Consider the following 16,725-nt stretch of genomic DNA (forward strand, 5'->3'; position numbering starts at 1 on the left):
CACAGAAATGGAGATCACGTGGAGGGTTAGCAACAGGGGAATGGGAGGGGGAGAGAGGGGGAAAAGGTACAGAGAATAAGTAGCCTAGATGGTAGGTAGAAAATAGACAGGGGGAGGGCGAGAATAGAATGGGAAATGTAGAAGCCAAAGAACTTATATGTATGACCTATGGACATGAACTAAATGGGGGGAATGTGGTTGGGAGGGGGTGTGCAGTGTGGAGGGGAGTGAATGGGGGAAATGGGACAACTGTAATAGAATAATCAATAAAATATATTAAAAATATAAAAAAATATATATACCATAGCTGACTGACAGTAACCAGAGGGGTGGGGGGAGATGATAACAGAGGAAAAAAGGGGAAAGGTCATCAAGGAACATGCATAAAGGACACATGGACAAAGCCAAAGGGGGGGTGGGATCAAGGGTGGGAGGTGGGGATGGGTAGAGTGGGGAGTGTGGTGGGGGGAATGGAGACAACTGTTTTTTTTTAAAGATTTTATTTATTTATTTTTAGAGAGGGAAGGGAGGGAGAAAGAGAGAGAGAGAGAAACATCAATGTGCAGTTGCTGGGGACCGTGGCCTGCAACCCAGACATGTACCCTGACTGGGAATCGAACCTGTGATACTTTGGTTCACAGCCCGCGTTCAATCCACTGAGCTACACCAGCCAGGGCTGAGACAACTGTATTTGAATAATAAAAAGAAAAAAGAAAAAATGAGGTAGAACTCAAGATAAATAATATTAAATAAACAAAGTTATTCAAGAAAAAAATTGGCCTATATTCAGCATCCATTATGTTTTCCTTTTATTATGTAAAAACTATATTTGATATTAATAAAGGATAATATTATATATTACAAAAATAATATATACCATAGCAACTATGGCTCTGTATGCTCCCTGAATATGTATACGTCCCTCAGTCATGAAGAACATAGCTTAATCTTTGAGGTAAGAGCAGACCCCCATAGCTCAGCTGTTGCACAAATGGCCGCTGCAAACTTAGGAGATCCCAAGATAGCAATTCAGAAGAGAAAATCTGGAATAAGGCTTTATGCTGATGAGTACAAGACTTTGCATACAGTCTTCAGTAGTTTGATCACCAAGACTCTCAGAAACACCAGCTGCGTACATAATGTCTACTTACGCTAAATTCTCCACAATTTGTTCAAGGTTACTATGCAGTTTCTTGAAGGTTAATCATTCTTATAACTTGGATATTAAGGAGGAAACTGGGAAATAAGTTTGTGAAGATGATGAAGCCTGAAGAACATATTTAGCGTATTAAACCCTTTCAAAAGTCAACTCTTTCTATGTCTGAACATCAGATATTTGTACTCACTGTTTTAAAAATTCAGAGTAAAATTTAATTGTAACACTGGACAGTGTGTGATTCTTTGCCCACAGGGGAAAAGTGAGGGCAAAAAATGGCTTGTATGAGTTAGCTATCACTGTGTAACAAAGCATCCAAGCTCAGTGATTTAAAGCAATAAGCATTTGTAGTATTGCTCACAAGATGACAGGTAACCTGGGTGGTTCTTCTGCTCTCAGATGAGTTGCTGCATGGGTCTGTAGTGAAGTGTGGCTTAGGCTGGTAGTTCTGCTAATCTTGGCTGAGCATTCTCACATGTTTTGAGGTTGGCTGACTTTGGGCTGCTCTAGGATGGCTTTGAATAGGAAAAATGAGTTCTCCTCAATGTGTTCTCTCATCTTCCAGCAAGGCAGGCAAAATTGGTGGCAGAACTCTGGGACAGAGTGGAAGAACACAAGGCATCTAGGGTCAGAACTGGCACACGACACTTTTACCACATTCTATGAGTCAAAATAAATCACAGGGCAAACCTATATTCAAGAGGACAGAAAACAAACTCCTTCTGATAAGAAACTGTGAAGATACACTGAAAGGGTGTACATATAGGAAAAGGTGAAGAACTGAGACCAATTTTGCAATCAGACTCCCACGTATATAAACCAAACAGGAAATCTAGTCAAATATTAGGAAAAAGTTAAAACACAGCAAGCAATAGTCAATAAAGTAAGCAGTTCATCTCTTCCTATAGTGTGATGACATGATTTTTAAAAAAGTATTAGTTTCATTTGACAGAGGAAAAGGGTTCATCCCAGTCATATAGGAACTCCATCTGTATTACAGTTTACCTAGGTCTGACCTCAGAAGATGGTTAAAATACAACTGAGTTCTCCCTGTTAGAAATAAAGTATCTGTCGACTATTTTGTCTTTGAAAAAAAATGTATTATTTTATTCAGCATGATGTTTTTGCGACTGTTATGAGATGTGCCAAATTCTGACACCTTTCAGAATGATTCAGATAGAACTTTGCCAAGAAAATTCCAATACCTGAGGCATTTTTCTAAATTATCCATTTAATTACCTATTTCTTCCCCTTCCTTCATTTTTGTAGACATAGTCCAAGCAGATTGCATTTTCCCATCTGTGGTTACTGAGCCATTTGAAATTGAAGAGTAGCTATACCCAGAGTAATGATAAAAATATTTAACAAACAGGATGGCATGGGCACTGACCAGTCAGAACATAGCCTGGCACCAGAGTTTGCTCTGCTGGGACTCCCACCACCACCTCCCACTAGGAGCAAGGCATGCATGATGCCTTCCACGTCACCTTTCAGAAGAAGGGGACTGTAACAAGACCACTGTGAGGGCTAAAGAGGTGTTCTCTGGAGCATTAGTGGCACTCTAGACTGTTCTCTGGAAAATGCAAGTTGCAGGATACAAGCAGACTAATGCCCCTGACAGCTGAGGAAGCCGCTAACAGGGAGGGAGTTGCTAACATTGGGATTGACCAGCACGACCTGAATTTATGAGGGAAAAGAAAGTGTTTCTCATGGGCCAGATACTGCCCCTCAGTAGACCTAATATGAATCTGGAGGTATGAATACAACTCAGTTGAAGAAGCTGTGGGTATTGCCAGATTCGCATGGGCTGAAGGCTAAATAGGGAACTAACTGGAAGACATGCATTCATCTTCATCAAAGGAACTATAGGGAGAGATGCATAGCAATGACAGCAAGTCTTATCAACTATGAAAGTGCCCATGAAAGAATTAATTCTTAAGACTTGTAGTCAGGCCCAGAAATCACTAACTAATCCAGTGTCATAGAGTAGCAATCGAGCAAGACCTTTCTTACCTCCCTCATCTCTCCAACCCCAATCCCTTGCACTCCAACTCTGGAGGCTCAAGACTTCCACTTAGTGAAGTAGGGGAGAAGAAATAAAAGTAAATGTGGGCAAAGCAAGAAGTTGATCACAATATTCTCCCCCAACTGTTACTTTTCCACCAGACACAGCTGGGGAAGTAGGCAAAGGCCTCACCCTTAAATTAATTCCAAAGTTTGATGATCATGTCAGACTGAGCATTTTTAATTATTAACCACAGGGCTTTCTATCTAACAGTGTAAATAAAAGTCATGAGATGACCTTAATTTTCACCCGGGGACAAAGAAAATATAAGAAGCAGCAAACAGCCAGAAATGAAATAAAAATATTTTATAATTACCCATCACTCTTTGTATTTATTTCATGAACCAGTATGAAGATCCGCCTCTCTTGAAAATGACATTCTTGTGGAGGATACAAAACTAAGAAAGCAGTAAGTTATAGAACAGGTAGTGCTAATGCCATGAAGAAAAATTAAGCAAGATTAGGAAATACAGAGGGGAGGTGGGGGTAGTTCTGTTTTCCAGAGTATCAAGGAAGGTGTGTGAGCAGAGACATGAAATGAGAGAGCCAGCCATATGAAGATCTGAAGGAAGATAGGCGAAAAAACAGCAAGTACAAAATGCAGAGGCAGGATGAACTTGGTGGTCTGAGGACCAAAGAAAAGGGTATATGGCTAGAATACAGGGAGTGAGGAAAGAATGGAGGTCATGAGTGTCGAATATTCACCAGGAGACTAATCATACACAGTCATGAAAAAAGAATTGCACCTGAAATGCAATGCCAAACTATTTGGGGGCCAATTTCCATTCTGAAATGATTACCATGGCTGCTGCATACAGAGAAGATGGTAGACCCCTAAGAACAGAGACTGGATGACTAGTGACTAAATTTGTCTGGCCGCTGCTTCCCAATCAGCAAGGATAGTTATTGAAAGGGCAGGTAACTAAGCCCCACCGATCCCCCTCAAAACTACTGAATCAGAATCTCACAGGAATAAGGCACAAGTTGCTATTTTTAGCTGACTCTCCAGGAGATTCTCTCATGCTGTCAGATTTACACAGTGACCATTTTATGAGCAACCACAAAAGAACAGTATCAGACTTGTGCTCTCCCTGAAATATGCGTGTTTTGGCTTGCTTCATTGCTTTAAGTACATTTCATGCAACGTTAACAATGGTGCAGGACCTTCTGGTTCAAATTTTACTGGTTCCAACTTTAATTTAGGCTTCATTTTATTATTTATTCTACATTTATTATCTCTTTCCCTGATCTTTATTTTATTTCTTATAAATACTATTTTTTAAAGTATGTATGCTTCCATTTCATTGTTTTTGAAGATTTACAATGCCACTTCAGCAGTCTTTGGAGTAATGCAATGCTTTACATATATTTAATTTACACTTATGTTTATTATAGCTTCAAAGTCTTTTCTGATACAAGGCAAGGTTGACATTATTTTTTTTCTTGAAGAAACATTAACAGTAATCTGAATATCTTTCTACCTACCACAGCCATTCAAACAATAACTGGAGTTTACTCCTAATGCCATTTAAAAGTTTTATCTGCTACGACTTATTCATCTAATCTGCTTTGCTGCATGACACAGATTTCCTAAACCTAACTGAAAGTGAATCATTTTTTAAAGTCTGCCTTTTTAGCATGCGGAATTTTATCATGATGCTGAATTTTTTGTCCAATACAGTATCCCAGGAGGTTTCAGACCACATTCAACCCTAGTGAATTTCAATAAAAGCAGGAGAGCTCTTCATACATCATTGAGAAGACTTAAAGTGATTTTGGCTATTTTCTTATTCCAGGAAGCACGGAATGATATTGTATCTTAACAGTAATATTTTAACAGCTCCTGAACTTGGGCAAAAAAGGACTCAAGATTATACCAGTCCAAGTACCTATGAAATATAACAGAAGCATTTACCACCATCGTTTCACACTATTGCACTCTGAGCTTCTAATAACAAAGCTTTCTCACCAGAAATATTGCATTAACACTGCACTCTCAAATTGCGAGGTGTGAAAATATCACTTACTTTAGAAAAAGTGTATTAGTTATTTCAGACTGGTCAAGGTCAAAATGGCCATTTATATGATTTCTAACTTCAGCTCCAAGCTCAGAGATGTGTTGGCATTTGATCAGCCAAAATAAGAATTTGTTTTGCCTGTATCCAAGAGGATAAAATGATAAATTAGAAATCAGTTCATCCTTGGCCAAACAGAAATGTGTTCTAAATTCATATACTATAAACTCTCTAATAAGTTTATCTACATACCACACACTTCATGTTTATATTATGCAGCATTTAGGGGAAGAAATACTTCATGATGGTTTATTCAAATGACATACGCTAAGAATGTCGACCCAAACACATGAATTCTGTATAAAGTGTAAGTAAGTGGTCATCTTAGCAGGGCTCTAACAAGTCCCTAAAATGCAAAAGCTGATTTTAAGACACCTTAAAACAGCAGTGAAATTTATATAATTTAGTCATTACTTTTCTGCAATACAAAGTTATCCAGTATTCTTCACTGTTAACTTCATGCTAATATGTTCCAAGTTTAGAATCCTTTACCAATAAAAGAAATAGGAAAGAATTAATAGTTTTCTTTTATTTCAAGTAAGAGGAAAAACACTTATCAAACAGTAATAAAACCCAAGCAAATGTGGCTCTGTGACTATAAGAATGCCTATCATTAATACATTATTCAAATTCCTGTATGGCACTTAAATTGTAATTTAAAACCCAATAAGCAAGAAAACCATAATAAGAAAAGGACCAAACTCTACCATGAAATAAGGAATTATAATAAAGTCTATTCAGCCCTAAATATTTAGTTTACAACAATGAGCAGACTAGCACACACTTTATCTAAATGACAACATTTAAACAGTGCTATAATATAATATTACCTAAGACTAATAAGTATGGTACATTATGTGATTCCAACCATTCTGAAAAAGAGTACTAACAAGTACTGTAACAGCATCCCCACCAGCTTGGAGCCTACAGAGTCAATTACATTGGTCATATCTTTCCAAATGATTTAGGAATGCCTTTTAATGTTACAAACATAAATCTAACAGTGCTGGAATTCCGATGCATTTTTGTGCTTCTGGGGCTGCCTAAAAATGAAAAGGCATCCAAGTGAAATGCATTATATACTTATTATACCTCAAAGTTTCAGTGCCTAAAACGTGAAATAATTCTCTATCACTTAGCTGTCAGCCTTACAGTATATTCTAGATTTTCACTTCTAGACTCTCTATTGTACTTTGGAAAATTAGTGGTCAAACATGGTTTAAAAAAATAGTATGCGACTATGCTAAAATTTATATAAAAATAGCATTTTACAACCATTTTGAAATTTAATGCTGCACAAAGTAACAGAATATATCCCACAAATAAAACTAAAGAAAAAAATGATCCTTTTGAAAGTTAAACAATACAAAATTATTTCAGGAACTCATATTAGTCACCTCTGGGTCAATTTACCACACTAAAGGAACAAAGTTGTTAAAATACAGCTATGCTTAACAGAGCCATTTATGCGCACTACAGTATAGAACTTGAAATAAATCCTCACATCAAGGTTTAAAACCATTTTAAGAGACAATTGTGATCCTAAGTGTTTTATAGCTCTCTCTGTGAGAGATGCTTTTCCTTCCTAAAACAAAGTTGAATTCAAAGGTTGACTATATTGAAGGTTTTTTCCTCATCGGCTCTTCAGTTGAAAATACTATTATTCTTGTTAATATGATCTGTACCTTGTCTGATCTGAATGACTCGATCCAGGAAGTGAGGTTGGGGAAAGTGGACCTTGCACTGGTAGAGGAGGTAAAGATCCTTTCGATATAGGTCATATACCAGGATAAGTTTCATCTGATTGTATAAATGGAGGGCTCAGAGTTTCTTGTTCTTCAGTGAACTAGGGAAAAGAGTAAGGAGCATGACGGTGAAAAGAGACACTTACAGGTAGACCACCATGTTGAGATAGAGGAGATCCAGGAAGACAATTAATATAAGGTGATGCCTGGGCAATAATATATCCAGGGGAAGAGTTATTGGTAATGAATCTGAAGTCATGGATGGAGGTGGCACTTGACTACAGACCAAGTGAGGAGTGCCTGAATCCTGGAGAGGATGTGTCACTGGTGGTGGAGTGTTGGGAACTGCCCTGCCTGGTTACAGAGGCTGTAGCACCTTCCATGGCTAAGGTTGAGTGAGAGACCTTCAGACCATAAGCCACTAAGGAGACAAAGCTTATCTCCCTGGCAGGGGTGCTGCCTCTGCCCCTTTTACTTCACCCTGCTGGGATCCCAATGCATGATCGGTTAGCCAATGATGGGTAAGATTCCTCAAGGGAGGGGTGACCTAAGACAAGCATGATCACGGGGGTCCGCAAAGAAGGACTTGGGGGCGACATAGCAAGAGGGGGTGATGGACTCTTGCCCCTTGGCTTTGACATAGCCTGAGTCCTCATTCTGTCTGCGAGAAGTCTCCTAATCCCTTGGCTGCTTACTTCCCCTGCCTGACTTAAGCCTGAAGCAATGAAAGAGGGTGGTGAAGCCCTGTGCTGGAAAGGGCGGGTTCCCCGGGTGATCAGTCCTAAGAAAGAATACGTAAACTCCTGTAAAACCTGCTTTGCTAAGAATGCTCTCAATTAAATGATAAGGGTCTGAGCAGGGAATGAGTTTGTTTCCCAAAGTTTTATAGCCCTTTAGCTAACAGACCCTGACTCAGAATAAGCCCTTAGTTCTTTGTATGTCATCTATTGTTTGATCCTTACTACCTGACAATGATTAATGAGCTTTACCTGTATTCCTGTGCAAAATGAACCCAATAAAAGCCCATTGAGGAAAAGGCTTTTGACCCTTCTCCTTTGAGAGATTAGCCACCTTTCCTCCCCAAGTAGATCATGTTTTGGTAGACTTATTCTCATCCGTGGTGGCCGGGGGCAGGGACCCTGTGGGCAGAGCCCCCGCCACAGTGTAGGACATGGAGTTGGTGCATGTTTCTCTGGAGGCAAAATACGATAAGGGTGTGATACCACTGATTGACTTTGATATTCAGGATGACCATGAGCAGGTGCTGGGGCAGGAGGTGATGGTTATTTAGCAGCAGAATTTGAGTCGTACTGAATAAGGATGGTTATTAAGTTGCCTTATTGTCTTGTTGAAATACTAATGCTTTCTCGATGAGCTGAAGGAGGTGGGGGTGGAGACAATTCTCCAGGAGAAGCACAAAGATCCTCCTGTAACTGAGTACTGTGCTTGTGTAGCCACCACATGTTCCAGGGGAGGTGTACACAGCATGGTGCACTGCTCTGCTGCTATACAGCTCACGTGGACCCTGACTAGCAGCATTTTGGGGGTATCAGTTGTTGCTGAGGCAATGCAAGGCTGAACTTTTTCCAGTGGAGCAAAAGTAACAAGTTTGGTAGCTCTCTTATGGCCATGGTTGATATGAGCCTGTAAGTCTCTGAGATAAATATGTTCTCTTGCACCCTTGGACGGTACTACCGATGAAGAGAGAACCTCGTGTATCCTCCTCAATTAGCAGCACAAGAATACGACAGCCTGGACTCATCTCTGTTTGGTTCGTTTTTTGTATGAATTAGCACAGTCATAGCAAAAAGCATGCCTGCGTGGAATCATTTGCCCATAGACTTTAATAGAAAAATCACATTTATCACAGAAGGGAACTGGTAAATCATCCTTTCTACCTATAATGTTTACCTTACAGTCTTCCCAAAGGCATTCAGGAAGGTTTTTCTGTTTCCCCAACAGGTCACCTCCATTACAGTCATACCCTTCTTTGTTATATTCACATGCTTCCCCCAGCAGGCATCCTATTCATAATTCTTGGAGTTGGAGACACAAATCTGCCTTTGTTCATTTGCTTGAAAATGAACTTTAAAGGGATTCATCTTCAAACATCAAGGCCACCTGAGGATCCAGAACTCTCAGCACCTGGTAATCTCTTCTCAGCAGCTGTGGGACCCATGTTGGTATAACCATACCAAGCCCAGGAGGCAGAAGTAAGATCAGATTCCACTCCCAACCCATGTAGCTTTGACCTCCAATGGCTTCCTTCTCCCCTCCCCTGCCCCATCCCACTACTCTGGTGAGGGAGTCTAGCATAATTTGGACAGGGGAGAAAGAGTTTTGCTGTGTTGGTTGTGAAGGCTTTTCTGCATATGCCCTAAGAGAAAGTGGCCTTTAACTGGAACAGGGACTGATGGGAATGGAGAAGGGGAACGCAGCCAAAAGAATAAACTCTCTGTAGGCCCCACAAAGCATTGCCTTAAGCGATTTCCTAATTTTTATCCTATTGCATTTTTGTCAACTGCCATAAATCCCTCAATGGTATATGTATATGTGTGACAATGGGTATGTGCACATATATGTATATGTGTATGTATGTATACAGGCATACACTCATGTATGTCTGTATACAGATCCCTTTAAAATTTCATCATGATACAGTGAATTTAAGATCATCATTGGACGAAGGGATTGCTATATTTATCTTATCAAGGAAGAGACATGTAAAAACTAGTGAACATGGTAATTTCACAGGGCTAGACATTTGATGTCCTTGCTTAAAGAATGATTACAGGGATTAAGGACAATTTGCCCCTGGTTTCACCTTCCTGCAAGTAGAAACTGGGCCACAAAAATAGCAACAAACCATAATCACTTGGCTCCACCCACATCTATAATTGTGGTTCCTCCACACCTCAGGGGGCCTCTCCTAAACAGGCACACATTCACCCTTTTGGCTAAACTGTCAAGTCGTCCCAGAAAACACCAGAAAAAAAATACTGATCAATCAAAGAAAGTGTTTAGGACTTGCTGAAGTATAGAACACTACCTTAACAGAGCCTAGTGTCTCAGGAGAAGGCTATCAGGATAGGATATCAGGGACTGAGCTGGGTGATTTTAGGACAGACAGGTCTTGAAAGATTTATTGCGCAGATTTTATAACATGACAGCTATAGATTGGTAGCCACAGGGAGGTGAGAATACTGAAGTGAGTATTAATGGGGAAGATGTTATTCTTGCTAAGTAAACTCTTTGAGTTGGCTCACAATTGTATCTTTCAGGAAAAAGTATTTCCTGGAACAAGCAGCTAAGTTTACTTACTCTCAGAATTATTTAGCACAAGAACAGAAAACTACCCCCAGTCCCATTATTGTTTTGCATAGTGACAGGAAATTATGTTGCTTTCCTTTTCTCTGATGTAGTTTGTTGGGCTTTTGATTCTTGGCTACAGCAATGGCGAAAATACAATAATGCCCAAATAATCACCAAAGGCACCAGTACCCTCCAATGCCCGAAGTCACTACTGCCCCAGCAAAGCAACAATACTTGCTGGAGGTGCTGCTAAGTCCAAGAAGAACAATGGACTTCCTTTCCCTTTTTTCTTTCACTCGATTACATGGATTACAAAGCAATTCAGACTCAACACTTCCCAGTGTGCTAAAGAGATTTTTCTGAAATTGCTCTTTTCATTTTTACTTACTCTTAACTATTACCCCCTGACAAGGACTCAGGAAGTGCAAGCTGATGGTAGGTGGTTTAAATTTGAATACACAATGCCATTCACCTCAGTCACCCCCTCTAGTTCTTGAGCCTTTTCAGTATTCCAGGGATGCTATCTTTTGTTAGGATCCATTCACTCCCAGAAGGCAACTTCATCCCTCATGCAAATGAATTCTTTATGGGCCCATCTCATGAAGTCTCCAAACACATCTAACCTGTCTCAATTTTAAGGCCAACAGACTTTATTCTCTCAAGCCAGGCCTCCCATTATATGTTGATATAAATCTTAGATTATGTGAAATTTTTTTGGCTTTTTAAAAAACCTTTATTTTTTTTAATAAGCCAAAGTAGTTCTTAAAAAGTATGGATGTTCTGTCCCTATTATAACCAGCAAATCAGAATTCTGAGCAAAAACTGAAAGATAGAATTAAGGCATGTGAAAATGTTCCTGTTTTACAATTACAGTTACTTGCTTGCCAGGTTGTTTATGGGGGTTCAGTATTTTTTTAATTGATGTGCATGTAATTCAAATGTCATGAATACAAAGGTAAAAAAGTCTGTCAAATATAATATACATATCTTCTTTGCTTTTCTTTCTTGGAAGCAGTGTTTTTCTGGCTAAAGTAAGATATTTCTCACATGACAAAATGTTGTCCTTACACATGACCCTGAGGGAAAAAGTCAACTTTCTTTCCTAGTTGGCTAAATTTGCTTTTATTGCTCATTGGATCTACTTCAAATTATTTGAGTGAATTCTAAGTTTACCTTTTGAGTCACGGAAGCATGCTTTCCTATAGACAAGCGATGTTAACTTCTAGTCTACACACCCCAACACCCAGGATCTCCTCTGGTTCAGCACTTCCAATAGCTCTGCATAAAGTATTTGCTTGTTTACAGCTGAGAAGCTGGACCTGAAAGCCCTTAATAAATATTATTTGGTGAAATTGTTGATAAAAATAAAGGGTTCTGACCTTCCCTTTATCCCTATCATATCTGAGAAGCTATCTTGCTACACTTGAAAGCTACCTTTACAAATTGATCCTTATGTAGTGCTTTTAAACAGAAAGTTAAATGGGCTTCCATTCAGCCACCTCCTTTAGGGCACAGAGACTCTGTCCTTCAATCTCATTCTCTTAAAAGTTGCTAGACTTACATTCCATCGACAAAAGATTCAGTATCTGTTGGTCTGTAACAATAATTAGATATTTTAAAAATCACATTTGGAGATTTAAAAGAGAGTGGATTTTTTGAAACTGCTTGGATTCATAGAGGCTTCTCTGAACTCAGCTGCCTCAAAAATATCTAAATGAAGTTGGCAATGAAGAATTATGGACTGCACAAGGAAGCTCAACGTGCACAATTAATGCTGGGAAACAGGTTGAGACATCTCCGTTTTAGCCACGTTGCCATCTGGCCCAGAAGCAGTCATTCTACTAGAGTGACACCAAAGGTCGGCAGGAGTGAGAACCGTATGTCCCTCTGCCAGGCTCCTGGATTTTATTTCTCATTTAAAGGAATCTGATCTGTCATTCCTCTAGCTCCTGTGGGCTTTAAATTCACATAATCAACATATCACTGCCAGAGACTTAGTAATAGCTGAGGCAGTTTAAAGGTGAGTGGAGAATAATCGTGCTCCCAAACCAGATGCCTTCAGTTTTGCAAAGAAATAAAAAGTCCATCTCAGGTCAAAAAAGTAAGGCAAATTGCCCTGTGTGAAAAAGACCTTGGCTGTCCTCCCAAATGTGCTAGTAGCTGTATTTTATGTCCAGGGAGGGCTGGCCCTTTGTAAAAGTTTAGAGCAGTGGTTCTCAAAATGTGGTCCACAGACCCCTAGGGATTCCCAGGTTCCCTTCTGAGGGTCCTTGAGGTCAAAATTATTCCCATAATAACACTAAGATGTGATTTGCTGTTTGACATTTGTAATGGCACTGCAAAAGCAATGGTGGGTAACACTGCTGGCGTCTTAGCACTAAGTAAGCCAGTGGTACCAAACTGCACTCATCATCACTGTACTACTATTTACTGCCACACAGTAAAAAGAAAATGTCAGATTGCCTGCAAGACGGCACAGAATGTCAAGAAGCCTAAAGGACAACCTGGAAGTTTGGTTTGGACCTTACTCATCCAGTATAAGATAGAATTTTTTTATTATGGAAATTTGGAATAGTTTCTACAGGAAAAGGTTTAAGTCCATGGAAAAAATGGAAATCTTGGGAATGTTGTTCACATAGAACATTTCAAGAATAAAATCACAGTTGTTTCTGAGAAACAGTTCTCTAAAAGATATTTGAAACATCTAACCAAGAAATACCTTAAGAAGAGCAGCCTTCACGATTGGCTTTGTGTGGTTGTGCCTGACAAGGAGACTTATGAACTTCGTTACTTCCAGATTAATCAAGATGAAGATGGATCTCAGTCTGAGGACTAGGTGGAGCCAACTTTTATAGGGCTTTGCTTACTAATGAAATGAATGAAGCGTATAAGAGAAACATCTAGAAATAGACTTTTAGTTACTCAGTGAATAAAAAACATAGTACTCTAAAAAATGCCAGTTTCACTCAAGAATGTCCCTCATGAAACTCTAAAAGTTATTCATTATATTAACTCTAAAACCAGAGTGCACCTCTTTTTTCATAGTTTGTGTGACAATATAAAGTACTCATAAAGCACTTTTGCTGCATAGCAAAGTACAATGGCTGCCTCAGGGAAAGGCATTTATGTTCTCATTTGAGTTGCAAGGTGAACTATCTGCCTGCTTTGTGGATCACTATGTTCACATTGTTTCACTTTGTGGAGCACTTGAAAGGGCAAGGACAAACTATGGCTATTCAATCTTGGGTATTTGGCAGACATATTCTGCCAAAAATGAAGAAAGTTAGCCCAGCACCTCAAGGAAACAACTGACAGTGTTTGTTTGCAATTATAAAATTCAGGCTTTTGAATGAAAATTAGAATTTTGAAAATCTTGTATTTGCCACCATGATCCCGACAGCTTCCTAGTACTGATCTGATGACATTGGTGGTGATTAATACTGAATGTAATTTTGTGAAAGTGTATGATGAAATGTGTCAGGATTTAGAAGTTCTGTATAAATCAGTGAACCAATATTTTCCAATGGTTGATGTTACAGAATCATGCATAATTAAAATACCTATTTAAAATCAAGACAATGAATTTTAATGTAACAGTGTATGAAAACTTCACTAATACACTTCAGATTCCATATTGCAACTAACCTTTAGGAAATTACCACTTGCTGAGTTTTAGTAAGATATATTTACTAGATTTACTATATAGTCTTAATATCTGGAAGGCTATTGCAAAACTCCTGCCTTCTCCAACAAATCTGTAAGAACCTGGATTTTCTTTCTTTCTTTCACCAAAACCAAATATCATGAAAGACTGAATGCAGAGGCAGATATGAGAATCCAGCTTTCTTCTATTAAACTACACGTTAAAGAGATTTGTAAAGATTTAAAACCATGCTGCCCTTCTCAGTAATTTTTTTTCCTTTGGGGAAATACATTTTTCATAAAAACATGTTGGTTTATTACTGTTATTTTAAATGAAATAATACAGAAATATGTTCAGAGCTTTTTGATAGATATACTCCACATGAACAAAAGATCTTTGTGGTCATCAATATTTAAGAGGGACAGGAGCTCTGAGAGTAAAACATTCGAGAACTGCTGCTCTTGGTGACCTTCAATACCATTTCCCCTTCCCTCTCAGAGACACTGACATTTACTACCCCAAACTCTGTCCCATCAAAATCAAAGTGGCCAGAAGGTCCCAGCAGGTCCCCATCTTCAAAATAAGCAGATTGTGGCATGGGAAGGAAAAGAAAGATCAAGATCACTTGAACACCAAATGCTGTGCAATGAACCTAACATATGGCATCTCATTTAATCCTTGCGACAGCCCTATGAAATAATAATAATATGACCAAATAATGGGGCATCAGGACACATGGGGAGCCAACATTATTGCAGAGGTCAGCAAAACCACATGCTCACTAAGAATTATCTGTAGATCAAATAAATAAAAGCATCTTACAAATACATCTTACTGGTTTTCAAACATATGTGGATGTTGCCATACTGAAATAAAACTTAATTGTAAAGCACTATCAAATTCACAGAAGTTTCTGGTTATTACAGTTTTTTAAAGATTTCAACCAATGAATCACAACACATGTGTGAGATACAAATTTTTTGACAGTGTAAAGGGAACAAAGGGATACTCAGTCATCTTTGAAAAATATTGAGAATCACTGCACCATAGCATTGTAACTGCACTGAAACCATGGCAAATTTAGTACCTTCAGGACAATGCTAAGCCATTTAGAGGGATGTCTTTACCATGAGAAGCCCACTTTTGCCATCAAAGCATTTAAAACTCTAGACAGGAATATCAATAAACACACATGAAAGCCAACAAACAGCCTGATACAGTACAAGATTGGATGGGGGAAATAGAAAGTGCTCTGAGAGTACTCAGGGCATAGGGACTTTTGGCCAAGATCTTGAATGAACTAAGACTGGCTCTGCATCCTTAAAGACAGAACTTAAATGAGCACAGAAGAGAGTGAAGGGCCTTCCAAGGGAATGACATGGGCAAAAACTGATGGAGAAAGCGCTTGTGTTCTAAGGGCAATATACTTGGCTCAGTAGAAGGTTCAAATAGGGAAGCAGTTGGGAGACACAGTTAGGAAAAGTACTTTAGGGCTAAATGTTTGGAGGGTGGTCTGGATGGACTAATGAGGGGTATAATGAGGGGCACATGTTTTGACTCCATTGTTTTCCCAGACCCTGTTTAACTCTGCCTTTTCCCATAGGCAATTCAAAAATCATCAAGATGTAAAAGAAATAGACTAGGGCATAGTGTAAACTGGCAAACTGGGACAGCAATCAGAAAGTCCTGTGAGGAAGCAATTCAGGACTGAGACTGTTCAGGTCTGAGGGCAGAAATAGAAGGCAAAAAGGAAGAATATGAGGGAACCATTGAAAGGTCACAGTCTGGTGACTTACTCAATGGCAGCAGGCAATGGAGAGAGGACTCTCAAGTTTTCAAGCCCCAAAGACTCTCACATGGCCCAATTAGTGAAGAACCATTTGGCTTGGGGCACACCTACTTACTCAACATCTCAAAAGTTTGGTCCTGATCCATCAGAGGGTCTGAAGCCTATGTTTAGTGATATGAAGAAATTTTGTCTTGGCCTGAAAAGGAAAGCCAAATAGTACCCTGAACTCAACGCTGATCAGTTCTTCAACTGCTTGGCAGATGCCTGTTCTTCCCCACCCCATGTAGGTGACTGTTGCGCGTGGGTCACCGGCCAGCAGTGACCACGGAACGCTGTGGATGGCTCAATGATAAACACGCGAGAAAAAACACCACATGCACAGAGACAAACTAGTTTCTGTGGGGAAGTAGGGACGAAATGGCCACCCCCCCTAGTGGGGAGCGCGCTGATTTACCGTCCATACCTGCTTTTATTGGGATCATTTTGCATAATAATTCAGGTAAAGTACAGTACTCATTAGGGGGGAAGTAAGGAACTATAGAAAACAAAGAACTCTGCCAGTCTATTGAGTTGGGGGGTCAAAGAGCTGTAAGACTGAGGAACAAAATAACTTCCTCCTAAGACCCTTCTCATTCAACTGAGAGCATTCTAAACAAAGAAGGTTTCACAGTAATTTACATGTTCTTTCTTAGGCCTGATCACCCTGGGGAATCCACACTTCTCAGTACCGAGCTGCACCACCCTGTCATTGTTTCAGGCTTAGGTGGAGCAAGGGAACTAAGGCAACCGAGAGATAAGGAGATTTTCTTCCAGACGCTGAGAACTCAGGCTATGTCAAAGCCGAGGAGCGAGGGTCCATCACCCCCTTTTGCTGCAGCCCCCCAAATCCTTCTTCTGGGGGGCCTCCCAAAGTGATCGTGCCTGTCTTAGGTCGCTTTCC

The 16,725-nt window shown here is 39.6% G+C and overlaps 1 pseudogene; it reads left to right on the plus strand.

Annotated features, from left to right (window-relative positions):
- The first annotated feature begins 7,284 nt into the window (after positions 1-7,284).
- Positions 7,285-13,189, plus strand: LOC123829951 (annotated as a pseudogene).
- The last annotated feature ends 3,536 nt before the right edge of the window (positions 13,190-16,725 follow it).

The sequence above is a fragment of the Phyllostomus hastatus genome, unplaced genomic scaffold (assembly GCF_019186645.2).
Source record: "Phyllostomus hastatus isolate PE091 unplaced genomic scaffold, TTU_PhHast_1.1 phas_scaffold_12, whole genome shotgun sequence".
In the NCBI taxonomy this organism is placed as follows: Eukaryota; Metazoa; Chordata; class Mammalia; order Chiroptera; family Phyllostomidae; genus Phyllostomus; species Phyllostomus hastatus.